Source organism: Podarcis filfolensis (genome assembly GCF_964270895.1).
Source record: "Podarcis filfolensis genome assembly, chromosome: 3".
Classification (NCBI taxonomy): domain Eukaryota; kingdom Metazoa; phylum Chordata; class Lepidosauria; order Squamata; family Lacertidae; genus Podarcis; species Podarcis filfolensis.
The window spans coordinates 116613722-116638070 of NC_139606.1; the positions used below are offsets into that span (position 1 = coordinate 116613722).

General features: G+C 43.7%; 1 long non-coding RNA gene across 1 annotated transcript in view; it reads right to left on the reverse strand.

Annotated features, from left to right (window-relative positions):
- Positions 1-12013: 12013 nt before the first annotated feature.
- Positions 12014-24349, reverse strand: part of LOC310758881 — a 35994-nt gene continuing 23658 nt past the window's right edge. Inside the window, exon 2 of the long non-coding RNA XR_014546046.1 lies at positions 12014-13352. This is a non-coding gene — a long non-coding RNA (uncharacterized lncRNA). The remainder of the gene's footprint in view (positions 13353-24349) is intronic.

Here is a 24349-nt window from a genome sequence, read left to right on the forward strand (position 1 = left end):
TCTGGGTCCCGATATATTGATTTATGGGTGAATTAACCTCCCGACGATTTCGTAGTCTAAGAGAAGATGGTAACTTATCAACCTTATACAACAACAGAACCATGATACCCAAGGTACATGTGCCTGTGAGGTTTCGAGGAATGGCTTTGTATGCTTTTTCGCCACAAAGCAACCATAACTCTTTTTGGAGTAAATAGCTGATATTACTACTCTGTTGGGACCAATCAAAGGCTTCAGTAAATAAAGAACTGATATGAAATTGCTCATCTGCAGCATTTGCTAAGCCAGGGAAAGAAGAATTCAGACTCCAATTTGCATGGTAGGTTTCTTTTCTAGTTTTTAGCCATGCACTGGTATCGCTCCTATAGCACTGAGATTGGTCACTGTATGTTCCTGTAAGAGAACAAGAGCTATTAAAAGTGAAATTCAATGTATATTGACAGTTTGGATATATGCCCCATGATTCTTTCCCCTCTTTAATTTGAAAACAAATGGGGGCAGGGTCATGGAGGGTCAATTGTACTGGAGGCCAAAAAGATTGCTTAGGGGATATAACATTTGTAAATTGAAAGGATCCATTGATAGGCACACCATGAAGCATTATGCCTGAATGACGGGCAAAAGGGGGCATATGCATACACAACCAGCATCTAGAAGCATGCAATAAACTGGTAAACATAATCGTATCTTGTACAAAAATATTATCCCTCCATATCTTATGATAATTTTCTCCCCTAAAAGTCTTATTCAATAACACTGTCCTTCTAGTTCAAGAGTGGCTGAGCCGTGGATACTGCCAGCCAGAGTAGGATTCAGGCGACAGCGGCTTGCCAGCCGATAAGGTGAAATATGGTGGTTTCAACTGGACTGGGTCATCTGCTTCTCTTCCTTGTATAACGGTGCAGGAAAGGATGACAAGGCAAATGGTTAGGAAGGCAAACACTGCCAGATGCAGCTCGTGTGCAGCACCTCCAGGTGGCGCATGCGGAAAGGTTTCAATGCTTCACCCACAAAATGTTGACAAAGTGTAGGGGAGTTCCGCATGCCCTGAGGCAGGACAACCCACTGATATCGCTGGGTGGGCTGCGAATTGTTATATACTGGCAATGTAAAAGCAAACCGTTCCCTGTCTGCTGGAGCCAGTGGGATGAAGATGGTTCAATGTGGCCGAAAGTCAATTGTTCAGAAATAAGCTGTTCAGAAACAAGCTGGTGCTGCTGCTGCGGATTTTTCTTTTGGCAGAGGCCACTGTTCTACCCACACTGGGGTATTGGTGATCCTGGTTTGCCACACTGGAAACAAGTTGTATCGGTGGCTACAGGCTGGTTTTTATTTAGCACCGCCGCTAACAGATGAGCCTTGTGGGTGGCTGTACCTACAGACTGACAAATGCGAAGCATGGCTGCTGTGTCTGTGGTAGGATTGTGTATTATCGGTCGCAATGCAACCTTACAATCCTCATTGGCATTTTCAAAGGCCAATTGTTTGATAATTATTTGTTTGGCTTCAGGATTTTCAATTTGGCGACTCACTGCTGTAAGCAGCCTGTCCATAAAGGAAGAATATGATTCTCTTTCCTCTTGCCTGATTGAACCCCACCTTGACTGAATACTGGTGGGTTCTGGGATTTTTCTCATTGCTTGTTTAGCAGCAAGAGCGGTGTCCCTCAATAAGATTTGCAGCAGTGTGGCTTGCACTGAAGCCTGAACAAAGGGACCACGCCCCATCATGGCGTCTAGGACGTCTGCGAGGGTAATATTTGGATTATTTCCTCTAATTTGTTGTAACAAAGCCAGAGCATAAACACGGCAGGCAGTTTCCCATTTGTGGGCAACAAAACGCCCGCTGATGGGGGTAACACTGTACGGGCCAAAAGCTTGATGTCATCTGGAACCAAGAGCTGGGCTAATGTGGCTTCCAAAAGCGCCTGCGTATATGGGGCTTGGAGTCCATTTGTCCTTACTGACAATTGCAGCTCTTTCAAGATTTTAAAGCCAAAAGGTTGGTGTTGGGCTTGAGTTCCTGCTGGAGCGCCAGCAGGGGGCACTATAACGGGAAATGCCACAGTATCCTGAATTAAGGAACAGGCAAGGACTGCACGTTGAAAAGGGGTGGCTGGTTCTGTCGATGAGAGAGTAGGATCATTGCCAGCCAGACCACGGTATTTTTGCAGGATTGGATCCTCTGGTGAGGAACAATAGTCCGGAGGCTTGGGGTCTGGTGGTGCTGGCAAGGCAAGTGCCGGAACAGACGGCATCACAGCAGGCTGGACTAAAGAAGCCAGAGGTGATGTTGGCAATACAGCCATGGAGATATTTTTTGGTGATAAAGAGCCCATGGCGTAACAAACCTTGCACCATGCATTTAGAACACGAACACCAATGCTGGGGTGTCCGTGGAAATGTGCTCCAATTTTGTCCCAATGTTTTAATTCCCAAGTTCCATCTTGAGGATACCAGGGGGAATGCTCATCGATGGCCAGAATAAGCTGTATCAAATCACCCTCAGGAACTTCCAATTTGTTGGAGGAGAGGAGAAATTGTAAGTCTTTTAAAAATTTCTGTTGGGGAATAGACAAAGAGCTGCCCATTTTTCTAAAATCAAGATAAAAGGGATCGACTCACCGGGGATCCGAAGATGATTAGCGCTTGAAACCCTTGCCGGACGTGGTGAGTCGATGATGCCGTTGTGTGAATCGAAGAACCTCACACGGTTTTCTTTTAAAAGCCTCAGACGTATTCTTTTAGTCTGCCTCACACGGGGCACCACTTGACGGAAGTCCAGCTGTCATTAAATGGTGCAAAGCATAGAAAAAAGACACAGAGAGCCAGCAATATTTTCAGGACGGGATGAGCAGCTCCTTCGACCACTCTCCTCCGATTTTATTCTCCTTTGTTCCCCTCTGCCCGCATGGCCGGTCTGCCAATGTCTCACGTTACATCATCCGGTCATGGCTTTTACTACACCCATCCCCATATAAGGTAATCACTGCCCAGAGGAAACACAACTCCATATAAGGTCAATACATTGTAAGGCACAGAGCGCTGGTCAGCCGAGGTCAGGGGGCACCCTGCAGTATTACAAGCCTCTGCCATGGCTTTATGACTCCCACAGTGTGGCATGTTGGAAAACACCCTGGGGTGTCCCTGCAGCCCCTACTGTCCGAGCATCCTCCGGTATGCGCAGCAATGGAAAAGTCATTTCCCTTCTTCTCCAGGGTGCTCCGGCAACATATATAAAATGATACATGCACACTTAAACTTCTGGCATAACATGGCAAGATGCATGAGACATCGTAGAGCTAAACAACGTATTTATTTACACACAATGTTCGAATCCTGCTTGCAGGGTCCCCAAAGGGCATCTGTTTGGCCACTGCAAGAACAGGATGCTGCAGTAGATGGGCCACTGGCCTGATCCAGCAAGCTCATCCTATGTCCTGAATATATAATAATAATAATAATAATAATAATAATAATAATAATAATAATAATAATAATTTATTTATACCCTGCCCATTTGACTGGGTTTCCCCAGCCACTCTGGGCAGCTTCCACCTGAATATTAAAAACAATACAGCATCAGACATTAAAAACTTCCCTAAACAGGGCCTCCTTCAGTTGTCTTTTAAAAGTAAAATAGTTGTTTATTGTCTTGACATCTGCTGGGAGGGCATTCCACAGGGCAGGCGCCACTACCAAGAAGGCCCTCTGCCTGGTTCCCTGTAACTTCACTTCTTGCAGTGAGGGAACCGCTAGAAGCCCCTCGGCGCTGGACCTCAGTGTCCGGGCTGGATGATGGGGGTGGAGACCAAGGCTGTTTAGGGTTTTAAAGGTCAGCACCAACACTGAATGCACATTGGGGGAGCAGGGGAGCAACCTCACTGCTTTTCGGTCCACTAAAGTATACGCAGCCCAAGCCCAGGAATTTGTTATCAAATGGAGCTCACGGTCCTTCCACTCAAAAATTCACTTCTGGTGACCCTCAAGCTATCAAGATGGAAAGGGCAGTAGAGCAGGGAGGGTGGGCTCTCTTTGCTGCCCTGTTAAACAATTGAGATTCACAGGCCCTTATCAGGCTACTGCAAAGCAACCATGCATAGACCAGTAGGTACTCAGTGGCACAGCTGGGTGCTTTTTCCTGGTGTTCCATCTTTCAGGTCTTGTATGAGGCCAAAGCTTCTTATCTCTATATCTCGTTGTCTCATTCTAGAGAGGACACTGTGCTCTGCAAAGTCCAGCAGCGCCACCTTCTGTCAGGGCATGGTGGCGACCTGTTGGACTTCACAAAGAAGTGGGAGGAAGCAGCTCCCCCAGGACCCTACAAATAGCTCAGCCTTGCCAACCTAACAACCTTCTGACTTGCAGCCTCTCTGCATCCGTCCATTCTGACTGAGCCATGAAGATCCTTCACCTGTGCTTAGCTGTCCTGTCTGTGCTGCTGCTGACTACTTCAGGTAAAGGATGGAGGGAAAGAAGGAAAGAGAGAGTGCTGTTGCACTCAGGGTCTGCACAGGGAAAAATAATAGCAGTAATTCTATATTTTTTTCAAATCTTTTTTATTAATTTTCCAAATTTATAACAAACATATCCACAAACATAAAAAAGAAAACATCAAAAAGAAAACAAACAGATATCCTGACTGTAAAAATTCCATTTTTTTAATCGTTGTTAAGTGACTTCCTTGAATCCCCCTGACTGAGTTTCCATATAAATCGTTGCAGCAGTTTCCCAAAACTGAGTTCACATAAAATTTATTGAGTCCATTAACATGTTTCTTTCTTTCATTTTAACTTTTATCCATAGTATTCTACAACATCACATATTTAAATCCTAGGCCAATCTGATACTCGCAAGTAATTCTATTTAAGTTATCTTAACATATTTAACTAAATAGTCTTTGAATTTCTTCTTGATACTCCTCCTCCTTCTGGTCGCGGACTCTTCCGGACAGGTCGGCCAGCTCCGAAAAATCCATCATCTTCACCTGCCGTTCCTCCACTGTTGGTACTTCTTGTGGTTTCCAGTTTTGGGCCAACAAAATTCTAGCTGCAGTTGTGGCATACAAAAACAATCTAACATCTTTCTTGGGCATTTCCAAACCTATTATTCCAAGTAGAAAGGCCTCTGGTTTCTTTTTTTAAAAAAAATAATTTTTATTAACAGGCCAATCACATCATATTGTTCAAATCACATTAGTTCCAAATTATACAGCCAAATTTTAAATTTTTTGGGGGGTACCCATATATCAAGCTCCACACGAGTCCAAAATTCCGGCTAAGTCCAGACTTCACTTATTTTACTGCATTAATTAATCAGTCCTATCCAGTTCAGTCCAGATAGTTCTTTATATATTTTCTTCATCTTGTTGTTGTCGTACATTCCTTTCTTTGCGATCTCTGATGATTCTCATAAGCAGACTGAAAACTGGTTTCTCTGTGTGGAATTAGTCCAGGACAGCCCTGTTCAACACCTCCGTAAACAAAATTAATCTTCATTGTCTTTTATTTTTCCAGGCTAGCCGAATAAATCAAATAGATCAAGGGGCTCTGTCAGATCAAACTTCAGTTTCGTACTCCTTCTCTTTCCAGCATTCCTGATTCTCCTCCCCCATCTCTCTTTTCTTTTCTCCGGCAGCCTGTCATGGCGAGACGCCATTTTTTACTGCGTCATAAAAATTCCTCAGCATCCACCGATCTTATTTTCCACCTCCCACACAGTCTTAAACTTCTGCTTATGCTTCTTAAAAAAGACGCAACAATCTTGTTTCTTTCTGGAGTGGAGGGTTATTTTTGTCACATCATATAAAGAAAAAAAAAGAGTTTTTCCTCCACCCCCCCCCCTTCGTTCCAAACATACAGTCTCTTGGTGATGACATATAAAAAGATTTACTTAGGCCTCTGGTTTCTTAATAAAATAATAGCAGTAATTCTAACCCAGCAGCACCGGGGAGCAGTGCTTGCCTTGGACATTTGGCTGCCTGGGGTGGACCAGAAAACGCTTCACCCTCACCATGAAACTGTGTGGAGGCTGGGGTTGCATGAGACAGATGAGCCAAAGGGAGAAGAGTAATCTCACTCCAAATGCGCCGCCACCATCATGTTTGAAAGGGCTGGACTAGATCTGATTGACATAAGTTACAAGAGTGTTGGTTCCCCAAACCACTTTGAAAGACTGTGAACTTGTGCTCCCCTTTCTCCCCGTTCTGATTCTACTTTGCTCTCCACATTGGTCCATGAACTTTTTTCTCCCTTTGCTCAGGATTCGCACAGAATGTACCAATGACAGGGAGGCAATGTGTTAAAATAGAGGGTGCTGAATGTGTTGGAAATGGATGTCCCAGTTACTGGACTGAGATTGGAAAATGCAACGAAGAAAAGAAATGTTGCAAAAGGTAACCTCCGCTCACCAAAGAAAAGTGTTCAGACAAGCTCGCTGACATAAGCATCATCTCTCTTTCACCCACCCCTGTCCCACTGACCAAACCCTGTAGACTGTCTGATGTGCAGCCTCTGATCTGAGGGACTTCAGGCTGAGAGATTCTCAGTACCTTTATTAATGAGTCCTTTCTATGAAACACAATGGGGCTTACTCCCAAGGAAGCACATCTGGTTTTTGCAACATTCTAAACCATGGGTAGGCAAACTAAGGCCCAGGGGCCAGATCCGGCCCAATTGCCTTCTAAATCTGGCCCGCAGACGGTCCGGGAATCAGCGTGTTTTTACATGAGTAGAATGTGTCCTTTTATTTAAAATGCATCTCTGGGTTGTTTGTGGGGCCTGCCTGGTGTATTTACATGAGTAGAATGTGCCCTTTTATTTAAAATGCATCTCTGGGTTATTTGTGGGGCCTGCCTGGTGTATTTACATGAGTAGAATGTGTGCTTTTATTTAAAATGCATCTCTGGGTTATTTGTGGGGCATAGGAATTCATTCTTCTTCTTTTCAAAATATAGTCTGCCCCCCCCCCAAGGTCTGAGGGACAGTGGACCGTCCGCCTGCTGAAAAAGTTTCCTGACCCCTGCTCTAAACCTTTTAAGGAAAACAGGGCATTGGCATCTGGTTCCAGGTGAAACAGAAGTAAATCTTATATACATTTTCTTTTGTTTTTCAGACCTCAACCTCGTAAAGTGAGATTGCTCCTGGATCCTATTTCAGTCCCAGCTAGAGTCTCCACCTGCTTCTTCACCAAAGCATCCAAATCAAAAGAAGAAGGCCTTGCAAGATTCTGCATGATAAGATGAACTTCTCCCTTGCACTAAAAGCAAATTAAAAAGTCCCTTTCCCTGTGTTTCTGAATTTCGAGCCTAGATGTCATTGCTTATGAAGTCAAAATGATACATTATACTCATGAGGAAGAGGTCTCAGCAGACATGTTGGTGCAGAATAACAGCATGTTTTTAGAAAAGAAGTCTAAAAGGGGAGAGGATCTCCCTCCCTGCAAAAAAATAAACCAGTCCAGTGAGGAGGAGTGAGAACATAATGAGAAGAAGGAGGAATGAGCAAAAATGGGAAGGAGGGAATCAGAGGGAGAGAGAAAAAATTCTATTCAGTTCACATGTTAAAGTAAACCAATACAAAGCAACATGTGAATTGAAACTGGACTTAACTATCGGGGTCCTTTACCGTTTTCTATTCTTCAAAACCGGTACTTCTCCAAATCTTGTGATGCCGTTCTCCAACTAAGGAGAACTAAGACAGATAGTGGTGACAAGAGATGAATTTCCAGGACTAATAGACAAAATAAAAACCGACACATCAGCAGGTCTGGATGGCATCTACCCAAGAGCTTTCAAAGAACTCAAATATGAAATTGCTGATCTTCAAACCAAAACATGTAATTTGCACCATAGCTGAGGACTGCAAAGTGGCCATGCCACACTAATCTTCTCAAAGTTATCCAAGGGTGATTTAGGAAAGTACAGGCTGGTTAGATTCAAGTATGTCCTCAGAAAACTGGTGGAAAGTATTCATAGAATCATAGAATGGTAGAGTTGGAGGGGACTCTGGTGGCCATCTAGTCCAACCCCCTTCAATGCAGGAACCTTCTTTGCCCAAGGTGGGGTTCAAACCCACAACTCTGAGCTTAAGAAGAAGAAGAAGAAGAAGAGGAGGAGGAGTTTGGATTTGATATCCCGCTTTATCACTACCCTAAGGAGTCTCAAAGTGGCTAACATTCTCCTTTTCCCTTCCTCCCACACAATAAACACTCTGTGAGGTGAGTGAGGCTGAGAGACTTCAAAGAAGTGTGACTGGCCAAAGGTCACCCAGCAGCTGCATGTGGAGGAGCAGGAAAGCAAACCCGGTTCACCAGATTACAAATCTACCACTCTTAAGCACTACACCACGCTGGCTCTCTAAGAGACTTGTGCTCTACTGAGTTCTTGCTCTCTGTGTGCCGAGTAAAACCACTTTGCTTGAAACAACAACTGTTTTGCGTTGGTGCGCTAGACAGCTTTGCTTAAGCTTCCCTGGCACGCAAACAGAGAGCAAGATTAATAAGTATGGATGATAAACACACACACACCCCAACACTGGATGCCAGTGGCTGGAATCCACAGACGGCTCTTGTGCTCAAATCCTGATTGCTAGTGTCCCAAAGGGTTGGCCATTTTGGGGACTGAATGCTGGACTGGATGGGCCCTGGCCTGATCCAGCAGGCTCTTTTGATGTTCTTCACACAGGTGGGAGGGGGCAGTGATGACCTCACTGCATTTCAGGCCACTAATGTGTGCGTAGCCCAAGCCCAGGGATTTCTTTTCCGTGCCAGAACTGTGAATGGAGCTCATTGTCCTTCCACACAAAACCTCACTCCTGGTTACCCTCCAAGCTTTCGCCATCTATCATCTAGAATGAAAAGAGCAGCAGAGCAGGGAGGATAGAGACTTTTTGTTCTCCTGCTAAACAATTGGGAGACAGCTCAAACTATTGCAAATCATCCATGAATCTACCAATAGGTACTCAGTGTCTCAGGTGGGTGCTTTTCCTGGTTCTGCATCCTCCAGGTCTTGCCACAGGCCTGAACTTCATCATCTCTCCATCTCATTCTAGGGGGCACACTGTGCTTATGACTTGACTAGAAGCCCCACGTTCCTTTAGGGCATGGTGATGTCCTGCTGGAGATTGCAGAGTAGTGGGAGGAAACAGCTTCCCAAGGGGCTACAAATATGGAAAGTTCATCCCTCCTAATCCTGACAACATTCTGCCTTGTAGCCGTGTGTTGAGCCTCTCTGCATCCTCTCATCCTCCCTAAGTCATGAAGATACTTCACCTGTTCTGGGCTGCCCTGTGTGTGCTGCTGCTGGCTTTTTCAGGTAAGGGATGAAGAGAAAGAAGGGAGGAGACTTCTGTTCTGCTCGGGTTCTACCTAGTATATACAGTGGACGCTTGGGTTGTGAACGTGATCTGTGCGGGAAGCATATTTGCAACCCGCAGCATTCGCTACCTGTAGCGTTGTGTCTGCGCATGCGTGGGTTGTGATTTGGCACTTCTGCGCATGTGCAAAGCACGATTTAGCGCTTCTGTGCATGCGCAAGCACCAAAACCCAGAAGTGACCCATTCCAGTACTTCTGGGTTCAGCGCAGTGTGCAACCCGAAATTGCGCAACCCGAAGCATCTGTAACCCTAGGTATGACTGTATATTCAAATGTTTTAAGAGAAGCTCAAAAATTTTAACCCAGCAGCACTGGGAGAGTGTTTAAGAAGAGGCAGTCTGGAATTTTGCAAACTCACAGCAAAGTTTGCAATATTGGAGATGTGCACATCTAAGTAGCAAGGGAAATCTGTGGCATCTAGCCCTGCTTCACACTTCACGGTAAACCAGATTTTGGCTTCCTGAGACTATACATACACACCAGCTCCTAGAGAGGAGTTTCCTTTTATTTCTTTCATTTCCCTTTGCAATGCTCATATGCTACTGTAAATCCTGTAATTCAGTGGTTTTCAACCAGTGTGCCATAGCACCGGGGGTGCCTTGAATGATGGTCAGGAGTGCTGCAGGCAACACTGGCATCTGTCCCTCTTTCCTTCCCTCCCTCCTCTGATGCCCTCTCGTGTCTCTGCCTCCCAAAGGCTGTTTGTTGCAGCAGCCCTGGCTACAAGCTCCCCAGGTGAATGGTGCCTCTGGGGCTGACCAGGGGTTGCTTCCCGGGCCCCTGTGGGGCAGTGGGAGGACGTACTTTTCTTGGGGGCATGGGCAGCAGCTGGGGCTGCCTAGAACACTCCCAAGGAGAGGGGAGAAGAGAGGGGACAGAGGGAACACTCCACAAGGGAGGCTTTGAAAAGGGGTGTGGGGCTGCCAGCTCTGCAGGCAAGGGGTGACATAACTGGGCTCCTGAGCCCCACAGGGGTGCCACAGAAAGAATGCAGTTGGTCAAGGGAGCTGTGGAGCCATAAAGGTTGAAAACATCTCCTCTAATTGGTTTGCACACACAAAAACCCAACCCAACAATGAGGGATTTTTTATTTCAAATCCCCCACCCCCCAAAAAAATAACTATAAATGTTGACTCAAGAAATACCGATTGAGTGGTTCCAATTTCATCAGATTGTGGATATTCTCTATGATTTTATGGTCCATACGCATGCCAAGCACACCTTTACTCCGGGAGAGGATGCAATTTTTTAAAATAGGCTCCTCCGGGAAAGAATTTAAAGCAGCTATGTAAAAAGCCTTAGTCAATATTAAGTTAGGAGATTTGACCAGTTTGAAATCTACATGGAAGAAGGAGAAAATTGATGAAGGAAAATGGGAGTGGGGCTATGGAGAGTGCCTCCTTTTAAGACGGTATTTGTTCAGACACATGAATTGGCTTAAAAAATGCGTTTGACAAGGTATCGTGCTTCTATCAAGGTTTCTGTGTCACTTCCAGCTCCTCTGCTTTGTGCTGGAGGAGATACAGGAACAAGGGTACTTATTTCCATGTGTGGTTGGAGTGCCCACTGGGGCTGCCATTTTGCCTAAAGTTTTTCACTGAAATAAAGAAGATTATCGGGGATCAGGTTCAGTTCTCAAACAGATTGGTTTTTGCTGTCTTTACTCCTAGATCTAGTTTGCTTAAATTACAACAAAAAGGTAGACTCCCTGCTCCTGTTCTACATTCTGTGAACCTTTGCCTCCCTTTCCTCCTATTCCGAATTTACTCTCCGCTTCCCTGTGGACAATGATTCTCTCTCCCCCCCTCCCTTTCTACAGGATTTGCCAAGGAAAGACCAGAGGGCAGCAAGGGTTGCGATAAAAGGAGTTGCACCCACAATGGTTAAGATTGGAAGTTGTGGAAATGTGAAGGGATGTTGCAAAAGGTAATGTCGGCTCCCCCCCCCCCAAAAAAAACCCCCAAACATCATCTCACACACAGCCTGTTTCACTCCCAAAGCCCCTAGACTTAGTATGTCAAGGATGCTCTGATATGGGGGACTTCAGACTGCCCTCCTTTGCCAATAATTCATCCTTGACTAATGATTTGTCTCCCATGAAACAAAATGGGGCTTACATATTCCTAAGGAAACACATTTCTTCTTTCCATTATTCTGAATTCTGGAAGTATGAGTATTCATGTTGACCTCCTTCTGCCCTTCCTGGCCTTTATAAGTTAATAACTTACTTGAGCAGTAATTGGCCACCTTCGATTTCAGCTGAGGGACCTGCTGAACACAGAAAGCACTTTATATCACATATAACTCAGGTCACATTTTGTGCAGGGGAGAATCACTTAAGACAGTTTGTAAGATGCTTGCTAGACTTAACCATACGTTTCTTTACAGGCTTACAACATTTCATACAGTATGTCTTTTGTGTGCATTCTTGTAAGATTCATTGCTTGCAGATATCGAAGGCTTTCCATGGGACAGCGTCCATAATACGATAAGAGGGTGAAATGACTTGTAGTGTAATCCTGTACAAGCCCACATGGGTAACAGTGCAACCTGTAGCTGCAATTCTATACCTAGTGTATTTCCATTTATTTAGTGCTTTTGTGAAACCAACGACAATTCCATAAATAGAAACAATGCATATATGTAACATTTAGTTTTAAAGGAAACTCCTATATACATTGAAGTCCTCAGCTCATTAGCATATCCATTAATAAAAAAAGAAAGATGTCATTCTCTGTGTTTCCATAACAACAGAACTGTTTGCGGGAAGGTGCAATTCAATTTTCATCCCTGGGTTTCTGCTTATTCCTCCCATCACTAATTCATTTGATGATGAATTCTAAAAAAAACTCATGTTAATATCTCTAGAGTGTTTCTTCTTTTGTACATTCTTAAAGCTGACCTCGTTATTGGAATATGTCATGATTTGTTCATTAGAATGTGACAGAACAGCCCTAGGCATATCTACTCAGAAGTAAGCCTCACTGAGTTTAATAGGACTTAGTTCCAAGTATGTGAAACAATCTGGCCTGAGTTCATTATGGGAAATGAATGTTCTGAAGAATCAGCTAAATTCTTCCTTCTTCCTTTTCTTTTAGATCTATAATGCTAGTTATATTTTACCTGCTTATATTATGGACATATAATATTATATTATATTCCTTTTTTCCATTAAGTGAGTTTTCATTTGTTGCTGTTGTTCAGTGCCAAGCTGAGCTAAATCCTAAATAAAGATGTAAAACCATGACAGGATATTTATTCTCATCTACAAGGTTTCCCACCCCCACCCCCTTTCCCCTTCAATTTCATAGTTTTCTGAGTGCTGCTGAAACAGAAGTAACTCTTGTAATTTTCGCTTGATCTTTAGGCAAACTCAAGAACTGATCACTGCTTGATTACCCAGGATCCCTTGAAAAATCAGAGGTGTTCCCTCACTATGAGAGTCACTGGATCCTCTTTGATGTCCAGCTAGAGTCTCCTTCTTCTTCAACCACATCAAAACAAGTCCTTCTAACATTTTCAGTGATTATATGAGCTTGTCTCTTGGAATAAAAGCAAATTAAAAATCCCCATTCCATCTGTTTCTGATTTTCAGGCTTCAGTGTCATTGCTTATGAAACCAGGACAGTACCTTATATTCATGAGGAGGTGCCAGCATGCATGGTTGTGCAGAAGCGCAAAATGTGTTTAGAAAAGAAGCCTAGAAAATGAGAGGGCCCACCAAAACAATACAATAAGGACTGAGACGAGGAAGGAAGAATGAGCAAAAATGGGAAAGAAGGAATGAGAGGCAGAGAGAGGAGATTCGATTCAGTTCACATTTAAAAGTAAACCTACCAAATTCTCACTTTCTGAAGCAAGATGCGAGGCAAAGCACATCCTCCGTTCAAAATCAGTGCTGCTTCAAATCTGGTGATTTGGTTCTCCAACCATGAGATGTATCAAAAGAAAACGCATATAAAGTATTCATGAACATGACCTACAAAAATGCATCACATTGAGGAATATTGAGACACCCCTCAAAAAACATCCTCCAGCTCAGGAGACCCCTCCCGAAAATCATTCCCCCCCCCCACGTCAAGTGGATTTTTCTGCTTCTGCAGCCGCTTTTCATCACAGGAGGAGGAGGAGGAGGAGGAAGTGTCCCAGGCGAGGAATGAAACGCACCTGCGATCTGGGAAGGGCAGGTGGGGGGCGCATGTTGCTCAGGGGGGTGGCCCCTCCCTCTGGGACTCTTCCCAGTTCAAAGAAAAAGAGGGACCCCTGCCATCCTTTCCCTCCGTTTCCTGCCAGAAAACCAGTTTCTACTGGGCTCCCAGAACCACATGGAGGCAGGAGACCCCATTTCCCACCCCAGAGCAGGGCTGGACCAATCAGAAGCCTCTCCATTGGACAGCTGGCCAATCCCCTTTCAGATTCCCCTGGGCCTCCTCCTCTCCTTCGCCCGCTTTCCTGAGGGAGTTTTCCCCCTGAGTTTCCCTCATGGCTGCTCCCCCTCCCAGCTTATCCTTCATTTCTCCTTCCTTCTCTTCCTGTTCCTCTTTCCCCTCATTGTTTGGGGGCAGCTGGATTTCCCCCCCCCCCCCAGGCCCAGGCAGGCCGTTTAGGGGCCCAGGGAGGCGGCAGGGCCAGGAGAAGGCGTTTCGCACCCTTTTCCAAAAATAGGCGGGAACGCCATTTTCTTTTTTCCGGAGGCCCCAGCCGCTCCCAGAGACGCCATGGCTCCCCTCAGGGGAGTTTGACCCCCGGAGCAGCATCCTTGGTCACCCCAAGAGTCAGCGCAAGCAGAAGGGCTCCACCTGCAGGCCATGGGGGAAAGGGTCTCAGAAGGCAGTGGGGGGACTCTAGGGAACTGGCTGAACTGGGGTCCTCCCAGTCCAGCCCAGACAAGAAAGAGAGGGAGCTCTCAGAAGAGGAAGCCATTGCGGAGAAGAACCGGACTTGGCTGTTCTCTGCTGAGGGTCTCCTGCCTTTCTTCCAAGGCTTCCTGCGGGTGCCGTGGCCAGAGGAAGAGACAGGGCCCCCACCCTGAATCCCCTGCAGGGCCCTGGGGAGCAAGCAGAGCCTGCCTCAGTTTCCTTCCCCAAGGCTTTGGGGGAACCTTGGGGTGCGGAAGGAGGAACCCCAAATGGAGCTCAGACTCCTGGCAAGTGGGGAAAGGAACATGATATGGCACTTTCCAGATGAGTCTCAATACAATACGTTAATCTTTATTGTCATTGTCCCATACAGAACAACGAAATTGAAAAAATGTACATCAGACATTCAAAAACCAACAAGCCTCCTATCCCAACCTGGTCAGCCCCCTAAATACTCTGATACCACATAATTAAATACAATATACTCTCATAGAGACTACCTTACACTGCATCTAAAACCAAAATCACATTTGGATAGAAACTGTTTCTCAGGTGGCTAGTCCTAGTCTTTATAACCCTGTACCTTCTTCCAGAAGGCAGAAGCTGAAAGAGATCATTTCCGGGGTGCGCACTATCCCTGCAGTTTTTTTATGTAGCACCAACTGCAAATGCCTGCAGGGCCATGAGTAGTATGCATGAAAAGATCAATGCTAAATTGAGCAGATACCCTGAGGCAGCGCGGATTATCGTGGGGGACTTCACTCACACAGATGTGAGGGCAGTACTCCCAAAATCCCATCAGCACATTGAGTGTGCAATAAGGGGAGAAAATACTCTTGACAAGGTGTATACAAACATCAGCCGGGAATATGAGGCGCACCTCGGTGGTTCAGATCATGTGTCCCTGCTTCTGACACCAGTGTACACACCCCTCGGGAAACAAGGCCAGCTATAAACACGGATGGTTACTCTGTGGCCAAAGGGAGCCTCTCAGCAGTTGCAGGACTGTTTCCAGGAGACCGATTGGAATATGTTCGACCATCAAGATCTAGAAACTTCTACATCAACGGTCCTGGATTATATTAGATTCGGCACAAGAAATGCACCAGGGAAAGGTATGTTAAGTTGTATCCGAATAGGAAGCCCTGGATGACAGGAGAGGTTAGGAGATTCTTGAAGGCCATAAACTCTGCTTTTAGAACTGGGGACCGGGTACCATATGGTATAGAAAGAGTGAACTTGAAGAGGGGCATCAGGAAAGCAAAAGTGGGTAAAGAACCATATCATATCTTGTCTGCCAGTAGGACTTGACCCTTACCAGTTTGCGTACAAGGCAAAGAGATCCACGGAGGATGCTGTGGCAATGGCTTTACATCCTGTCCTGATTCATTTGGAGAAGAAAGGGAACTATGTGAGATTGTTATTTGTAGACTTTCTGCATTTAATATTATTCTTCCACATAGATTGGTGCCCAAACTATTAGACCTGGGACTTCCACCGTGTTTGTGCAGGTGGATATTAATTTTTCTATCAAACCGTTCCCAACGGGTCAAGATGGGTTCCCGTGTCTCTGCGGATCTCATCATGAATGTGGGGATGCCACAGGAGTGGATGTTGAGACCACTTTTATATACGCTCCATACAGCTGACTGTGCCCCCCCAAAAAACTCCAGTAATAAGATCATTAAGTTTGCATATGATATATGGCCACTGGTCCCATCACCTGGCAAATAGAAAGGGAAGAAATGGAGGCAGTGAGAGATTTGACTTTCTTGGGCTCCACGATCACTGCAGATGGTGACAGCAGCCACGAAATTAAAAGACGCCTGTTTCTTGGGAGAAAAGCAATGACAAACCTAGACAGCATCTTAAAAAGCAGAGACATCACCTTGCCAACAAAGGTCTGTATAGTTCCCAGTAGTGATGTATGGGAGTGAGAGCTGGACCATAAAGAAGGCTGATCGCCAAAGAATTGATGCTTTTGAATTCTGGTGCTGGAGGAGACACTTGAGAGTCCCATGGACTGCAAGATCAAACCTCTCCATTCTGAAGGAAATCAGCCCTGAGTGCTCACTGGAAGGACAGATCCTGAAGCTGAGGCTCCAAGAGAGTAGACTCCCTGGAAAAAACCCTGATGTTGGGAAAGATGGAGGGCACAAGGAGAAGGGGACGACAGAGGAGATTGTTGGATAGTGTTCTCAAAGCTACCCGCATGAGTTTGACCAAACTGCAGGAGGCAGTGGAAGACAGAAGGACCTGGCATGCTCTGCTCCAGGGGGTCACAAAGAGGCGGACACGACTAAACAACTAAACAACATGATACAACGGTGGTTGGTTTAATCACGGCTGGAGAGGGGGAGGCGGCCTATAGGAAGGATGTGTTTTTTTTAAAAAAAGATATTTATTAAATTTTCCAATTTTTTAAACAAACAAAAAAGAACAAAAAAAACAAAAAAACATATAGTTCATAAAACATACTTTTCAATAACAAATTTCTCAGACCTCCTCATACCTCCCCTTCTTGTATTCCATTTAAAATTATTTGTTCAGCAAATCCTTAACTTAAAGCATTACAGCTTATAATATCACCTTATTTTCCAAACCCTTTTTCCCCCCATCTATGTTCCATTATATCATTACAGCTAGAAACCACTCAATTTCAATCCAACACCATTCAACTTTCCTTAATTTTGCAATATTTCTGTAAATAGTCCTTAAATTTTTTCCAATCTTCTTCTGCCGACTCTTCTCCCTGTTCACGGATTCTGCTCGTCATCTCTGCCAGTCCCATACAGTCAATCAGTTTCATCTGCCATTCTTCCAGAGTGGGTAGATCTTGCGTCTTCCAATACTTTGCAATGAGTATTCTTGCTGCTGTTGTAGCATACATGAAAAAAGTTCTGTCCTTCTTTAGCACCACTTGGCCGGCCATGCCCAAGAGAAAGGCCTCTGGTTTCTTCAAGAAGGTATATTTAAATACCTTTTTCAATTCGTTATATATCATTTCCCAGAAAGCCTTAATCCTGGGGCACGTCCACCAAAGGTGAAAGAATGTGCCTTCATTTTCCTTACATTTCCAACATTTATTATCAGGCAAATGATAGATTTTTCCAAGCTTGACTGGGGACATGTACCACCTGTATATCATTTTCATAATATTCTCTCTTAAGGCATTACATGCCGTAAATTTAATCCCGGTGGTCCACAACTGTTCCCAGTCAGCAAACATAATATTATGTCCAACGTCTTGTGCCCATTTAATCATTACAGATTTAACCGTTTCATCCTGAGTATTCCATTTCAACAGCAAGTTATACATTTTTGACAAAGTCTTAGTTTTGGATTCTAACAATTCTGTTTCCAATTTAGATTTTTCCACCTGGAAACCAACTTTCTTGTCTGTATTGTAAACCTCCATTATCTGATAATAATGAAGCCAATCTCGTACTTTATCTTTCAGTTTCTCAAAACTCTGCAATCTCAATCTGTCCCCTTCTTGTTCCAAAATTTCCCAGTATTTTGGCCATTTGGCCTCCATGTTAAGTTTTCTCTGAGCCTTAGCCTCCATTGGTGACAACCACCTTGGAGTTTTATTTTCCAATAAATCCTTATATCTAATCCAAACATTAAACAGTGCTCTCCTGACAATATGGTTTTTGAAAGCTTTGTGTGCTTTAACCTTGTCGTACCACAAATATGCATGCCACCCAAATACATTGTTAAAACCTTCAAGATCCAAAATGTCTGTATTCTCAAGAAGCAGCCAGTCTTTCAAACAGCAGAATGCTGCTGATTCATAATAAAGTTTGAAGTCTGGCAGGGCAAATCCGCCTCTTTCCTTTACATCAGTTAATATCTTAAATTTTATTCTAGGATTCTTGCCCTGCCAGACAAATTTAGAAATGTCTTTTTGCCACTTCTTGAAACAGTCCATTTTGTCCAAAATTTGCAAAGTTTGAAACAAAAACAACATTCTAGGCAATACATTCATCTTTATAGCTGCAATTCGACCCAACAAGGAAAGCTTCAAATTCGACCAAATCTCTAAATCTTTTTTCACTTCAGCCCAACATTTTTCATAATTATCTTTAAACAAATTCCCATTTTTAACTGTCATATTAATCCCCAAATATTTCACTTTCTTAACCACAGTCAGACCTGTTTCATTCTGAAACTTTTCTCTCTCAATCGGTGTTGTTTTTCTCAAGAACCTTGGTTTTTAACTTATTCAATTTAAATCCTGCAACCTGACCAAATTCTTGAATTAATTCTAAAACTCTTTTAGTACTAGATTCTGGCTCCTGTAGTGTCAAAACTAGATCATCTGCAAATGCTCTTAATTTGAACTGTTTGGCTCCGACCTGTATCCCTTTAACCATCCGGTCCCTTCTAATCATATTCAGCAAAACCTCCAGGACCGATATAAAGAGCAGAGGGGAAATTGGGCATCCCTGTCGTGTCCCTTTTTCTATCTTGAACTGTTCTGTAACCACATTATTTACAATTAGTTTGGCCGTTTGTTCTGAATATATTGCACCAATACCATTCTCAAAACCATGGCCTACCCCCATACCCTGTAGGTTCTTTTTCATAAAGCTCCAAGAAATATTGTCAAAGGCTTTCTCCGCATCCACAAATATCAAAACTGCCTTAGTATTTATGTTCACTTCTAGCTTTTCCAAAATGTCAATTATATTCCTTAGATTATCAGAGAGATGTCTACCCAGAAGAAAGCCCGCTTGGTCCTTATGAATCTCCTCAATCAGTACTTTTTTCAGTCTCTTAGCTAAAATGTCAGCAAAGATTTTGTAATCCACATTTAATAGGGATATGGGACGGTAGTTCCTAAGTTGAGTCTTTTCAGTCTCTGTTTTTGGTATTAGTGTAATGTAGGCCTCTTTCCACGATTCTGGTGCCCTTTTCCCCTCCAAAATTTCATTACAAACTTCCTTCAATGGTTGCAATAGCCACTCTTTCAAAAGTCTGTAGTAGCAGGAAGACAACCCATCCGGTCCTGGAGACTTGCCTACTTGCATATTCTGAATGGCACCTTCTATCTCCTGGTCAAATATTTTACAGTTCAACGTAAGTTTACTTTCTTGTGAGATTTTTTGTAATCCATTTATCTTCAAGAATCGATCTATGTCCATTTCGTTCTGTGGCCCTTGTGCATATAGTTGTTTAAAATACTTCTGGAAGCAGTTTCTAATCTCAATTGGGTTATGTATATCTTTTCCTTCCACTTCCAGATTTGTAATTGTATTTAATTTTTGTCTTTTTTTCAGCTGCCATGCTAGTAATTTCCCACATTTGTTTGCTGATTCAAATGTCTTCTGTCTCATTTGTTTAATTTTCCATTCTATTTCCTGGTTCATCAATTCCATGTATTGTACCTGAAGTAACTTTATTTCTTTCAGGATCTCCTGTGACTTTGGCTTTACTCTCAGTTTTTTCTCTCCTTCTTTTATTTTCTCCAGAATTTTATCCTTTTTCTCATTTTGACTTCTCTTCTTTATTGCATTCTGTTGAATCAGAAACCCTCTCATCACGGCTTTACTGGCATCCCAAATTACTCTTTTTTCGACATTAGTAGTCATATTTATTTCAAAATAGTCTCTCAAAGTTTTTTGGGCCTTTTTGTATACTTCTTCATCTCTAAATAGGGTGTCATTCATCCTCCATCTAAAGGAGCCGGGTGTTGTTTGCTTCAACTCCATCTTTACAGCGTTATGGTCTGAGCAAGTTTTAGGGCAGATTTCCACTTTCTTTATCTTTGGTGCCATTCCTCTAGTAATCCAAATTTGGTCAATTCTAGTCCATGTCATCTTGGCTTCAGAGAATAAAGTTCCCTCTCTCCTCAGGGGGTTCTTAGTTATCCAAATGTCAATCAGGTCCATATTGTCAGTCAGTTCAAAAAAAGTCTTTGGTAATCTCCCATCTTTGGTGATTACCTGTCTTCGTGCCTTATCCATATTTGTAGAAACCACTCCATTCATATCTCCCATTAAGAACATATTATAGTCCATGTAATCCAAGAGAACCTCATGCAACTTCTTAAAAAATTCAGATTTCCCCTCATTGTGCATAAACCCCTACGATCAGAAATTTCTCTCCTTGAAGTTGAATTTCAATAGCCAATTATCTTCCTTGTTAATCCTTAAAAATTTGTTTCGGTGTGAGTTTCTCCTTTGCATATATCACAACTCCTCTTTTTTTAATCTTGTCAGATGAAATAAATTCTTGTCCCAATCTCTTATTAATAAGCAGCTTCCTGTGTAGCCTCATTACATGTGTTTCCTGTAGACAAATCAAATCCAATTGTTCTTTTCTTAATATATGAAAAACACTTTTCCTCTTTCGAGGGGAATTGAGTCCATTACAATTCCAACTTAGAAGTTGCAGAGCCATAGTGAATTACTTACTCCTCCCGCCAACTGCACCAAGTTGTTGTTCTTCTTCTGTCGGTAATGTATCTTTCCCCGGTTCAGGAAGTCCAAATGATAAGTTTGCTATGTCTCGAATTCCTTCTGAAGCGGTTGGCTCCTCTCCAGCTTCCGCCCCCTTCTGTAGATTCTCCTCGTGATCATTCAAAAATTTGTCTTTATCATCCACAGTCCTTATTCTTGTTTTCCTTCCTTTAAATTTGAAAGATAGGCCTTGGGGAAATTCCCATCTGAAGGGAATTCTATTTCTTTTCAATAGGTCCACCAGATCTCTGTAGTGGGCCCTGACATCCAGTATAAGTTTAGGTATATCCCTGAAAATTTCCACAAAAGAGTCTTCAATCTCCAGAGTTCTTTGGTACTGTAGATTCAAAATTTTATCTCTTTCTTCTTTTGTTCTTAAAGTAATCAGACAATCCCTTGCTCTATTCTTTCTTTGTTTTCTGCCAATCCTGAATGCACTCACTATCTTGAATTCTTCCTTCCCCAGGTCTTTTTGCCAAAATTCTGTAAATTCCTTTGTAAGATAGTCCACCAAATTGTCCTGCTCTTTTTCCGGTACTGCCCTGAGTCTTAAGTTCCTCTCTTTCCCTTGGAGTTCGATCATAGACAAGGTCAAATCATGGTCCTCAAGTTTCTTGTATACCGGTGGTATCTTCTCCTGAACAGCAGTTGCAATCTCCTTTGCTTCCTCAGCTAATTTCCGAGTCGAGGCCGATTCCTCTAATAACTTCTCAATAGACTGTGTGTTAGAGTTCACCTTCTTTCCCAATTCATTTATGCTTGTAGTATTCAAATCAATTTTTGCTGAGGCCTCAGCTACTTGTTTATTTGTCTCTGCAACCTGTTTAGCTAGATTTTCCAGTGATACATTAATTTTGCTAAGTGCCTGAGCCAATGGATCTTGTGATGACATAGCCTTTAGCCTTTGTTGTGAAACCGTAGCTCCTGCTGAACTAACTACTCCGGATGTTGAGGCCCTTCTCTGCTGAGCAATATCTATTTTGTATTGTTTCCCAGACCTGAGCGTCTTTTCTTCCGTCTGTTCTATCTTGCCCTTCTCATCTGCCATAGCACTCCCATACACAGTCCAAGGTCAGTCTCACGCCTAGTCACTTTGTTTTGGAAAGGAATTTTCCAGGCTCAGTTGTTTAGTAGCTTGGTACTTGCTACAACATAATCTCCTCTAGGGGGACACACTTCAATTTCAGTTGCAACAAATATAGTCCTAGTAACTCCCCTTGTTCTTTAGATATACACAATTTCAATCAAAAGTTACTTTTATATCCAAGTCCATTTTAAAAGCAATTGTATCCTTCCACAAAGTATCAGTATTCTTTGCCCTTAGCACTTTGACAGCTGTCAAACGCAGTCCGTTCCCAGATTTTAGAGGCAGCAGATAAAACTATACTTCTCACTGTCTTTGCAGGAAATTAATGCTCTAAATTCACCCCTCCACCCCTGCTAAGAGGAGGGGGATCCTTCTTTTTCGGTGGTGGATTTAAGGTCTTTAAAGAACGTCTTCCAAAGTTACTGCTTTGTGATCTCTTTGCTTTACTCTATCTACAAATCGGGAGAAGCAGACTTCCTGTTTATACTTCTCCCGTTTCGGTGCCAAATTTAATTCAATTTTTTTTTGTTAAAATTTTTTGCTTCTTACCCCTACTCACAGGTAGTTGCTTTCAGTTCCAAATTTCCAGAAAGGAATCGGCGCTCTCCGACAATGGCTTGCGGCTTCACCCCGCGAAGAGGGTAGACGACTCTCAGCTCCGCGCCGCTCACCCCCGCTCCGTTCAGAAGCCTTTAAAAAGGCTCCCTTGCAGTTCGGGGGGGGGCGCAAATGGAGCCCGCTGAGTCTCCAAGTTCGCAGGCTTCACCGCCTGCGATTTCTTCAGATCTCCGCTTCGCCGCAGCGGCCAGACCCACGCTTCACGGAGCCGGTTCCCTCCGGAGCTCAGAGGGAACCCGCCATTAATCGCTGGCGCCGACCGGAAGTCAGCCCTATAGGAAGGATATTGAGCAGCTGGGGAAGTGGTGCGGGAAAAACAACTTACTCCTTAGCTTAAAGAAAACGAAAGAGATTATTATGGGCTTTAGGAAATGTAAATTGAATATTCAGCCACTCATTATTGAGGGGAAGTGTGTGGAACGTAGCACTTGGAATCACCTCCAAGGTCCAGGGACTGATCCACCCTGGCTTCCACCTCGGAGGTCCCTTCAGAAGGAGAAGGGGTCCCAGGTCTCCATGGGGGAAAGCGTTCCTGAGGCCTGCGTTCGAGGCCAATGCTTTCGCCTTTCAGGCTCCAGCCCACCTTCTCTCTGGTGTTTTTGTGAGCTGTAGAGATGGGATCACATGCAGACATTCCCAAGTTTAATAAGGATCCCTTGAAAAAGCTGAGAAACCTTTAGTCGAAAGTTCTTCTTTTGCCAATGAACTTTGCCTCTGCGTGATTTAAGGAGAACCAGATGCATCCACTCCAAAGAAGCTTCTGCAGCTCTGCTCTCCATGCAGACATGGAGCACCTTGGGACTGAAGACGCAGAAAAAGAAATGGAGGGGAATGTGTGGGTCATAAACTGGGAGTCGTTGGAAAGGAGTCGCTGGGAGAGGCAGAAGGTTGTGTTGAGCAGGCGAGGGAAGAGCAGGAGGGGACAGAAAGAGCCCCAGGGAAAGACAAATTTGGGCTGAGCTGGTGTGGGAATGAGTGGCAGAGAAAAATGTACAGCCAACAAAAGAGGATGCAAAGCAACTCCTGAAACCGTGAACAAGGCAAGCTATGATTTTGTTTGAGGGAAAGGAATTAAGATGCCTTCTTCCCCATCCCAAGTGGATTAAAATGTCCAAAGATTAGGAAAAGAAGAAAGAAGAGGAATCAGGATTGGATGAACATTATAAGAGACCATAATTTTCCATTGTGACTTGGCTGAGATTTGTTGGAACAGTTTTTAAAAGGCTTTATAGAAACTGGACCTAGAAACTGGAGAAATACTAATTTGGATTATTAGACGATCCTTATAAGAGTCATATTGCACTGTCTGAGTTGATTAAGATTTGAAAGCTGGGCTGGGGGGGGAATGAAGGGAAAGTGTCATCTTGGTGAAGAGGATAAGAAGAGTTTGGATTTGATATCCCGCTTTATCACTACCCGAAGGAGTCTCAAAGCGGCTAACATTCTCCTTTCCCTTCCTCCCCCACAACAGACACTCTGTGAGGTGAGTGGGGCTGAGAGACTTCAAAGCAGTGTGACTAGCCCAAGGTCACCCAGCAGCTGCATGTGGAGGAGCGGAGACGCGAACCCGGTTCTCCAGATTACGAATCTATCGCTCTTAAGCACTACACCACTGTATACGAAATACAGCTGGGTTTATTCTGGATTGCAAATTATGAATAATTGTTGCTACAGATGATTTTCAGACGGAGATGGGTGTTTCCTTTTCGGTGCCTGCCCTGTGGAACACCCTCCCAGTAGATGTCAAAGGAAAAAACAACTACCAGTCTTTAAGAAGACATCTGAAGGCAGCCTTGTTTAGGGAAGCTTTTAATATTTGATGGATTACTGTATTTTAATATTTTGTTGGAAGCTGCCCAGAGTGACTGGGGAAACCCAGCCAGATGGGAAGGGTATCAATAAATGATCATCATCATCATCTATTTTTTAGGATTTTTTATATTTT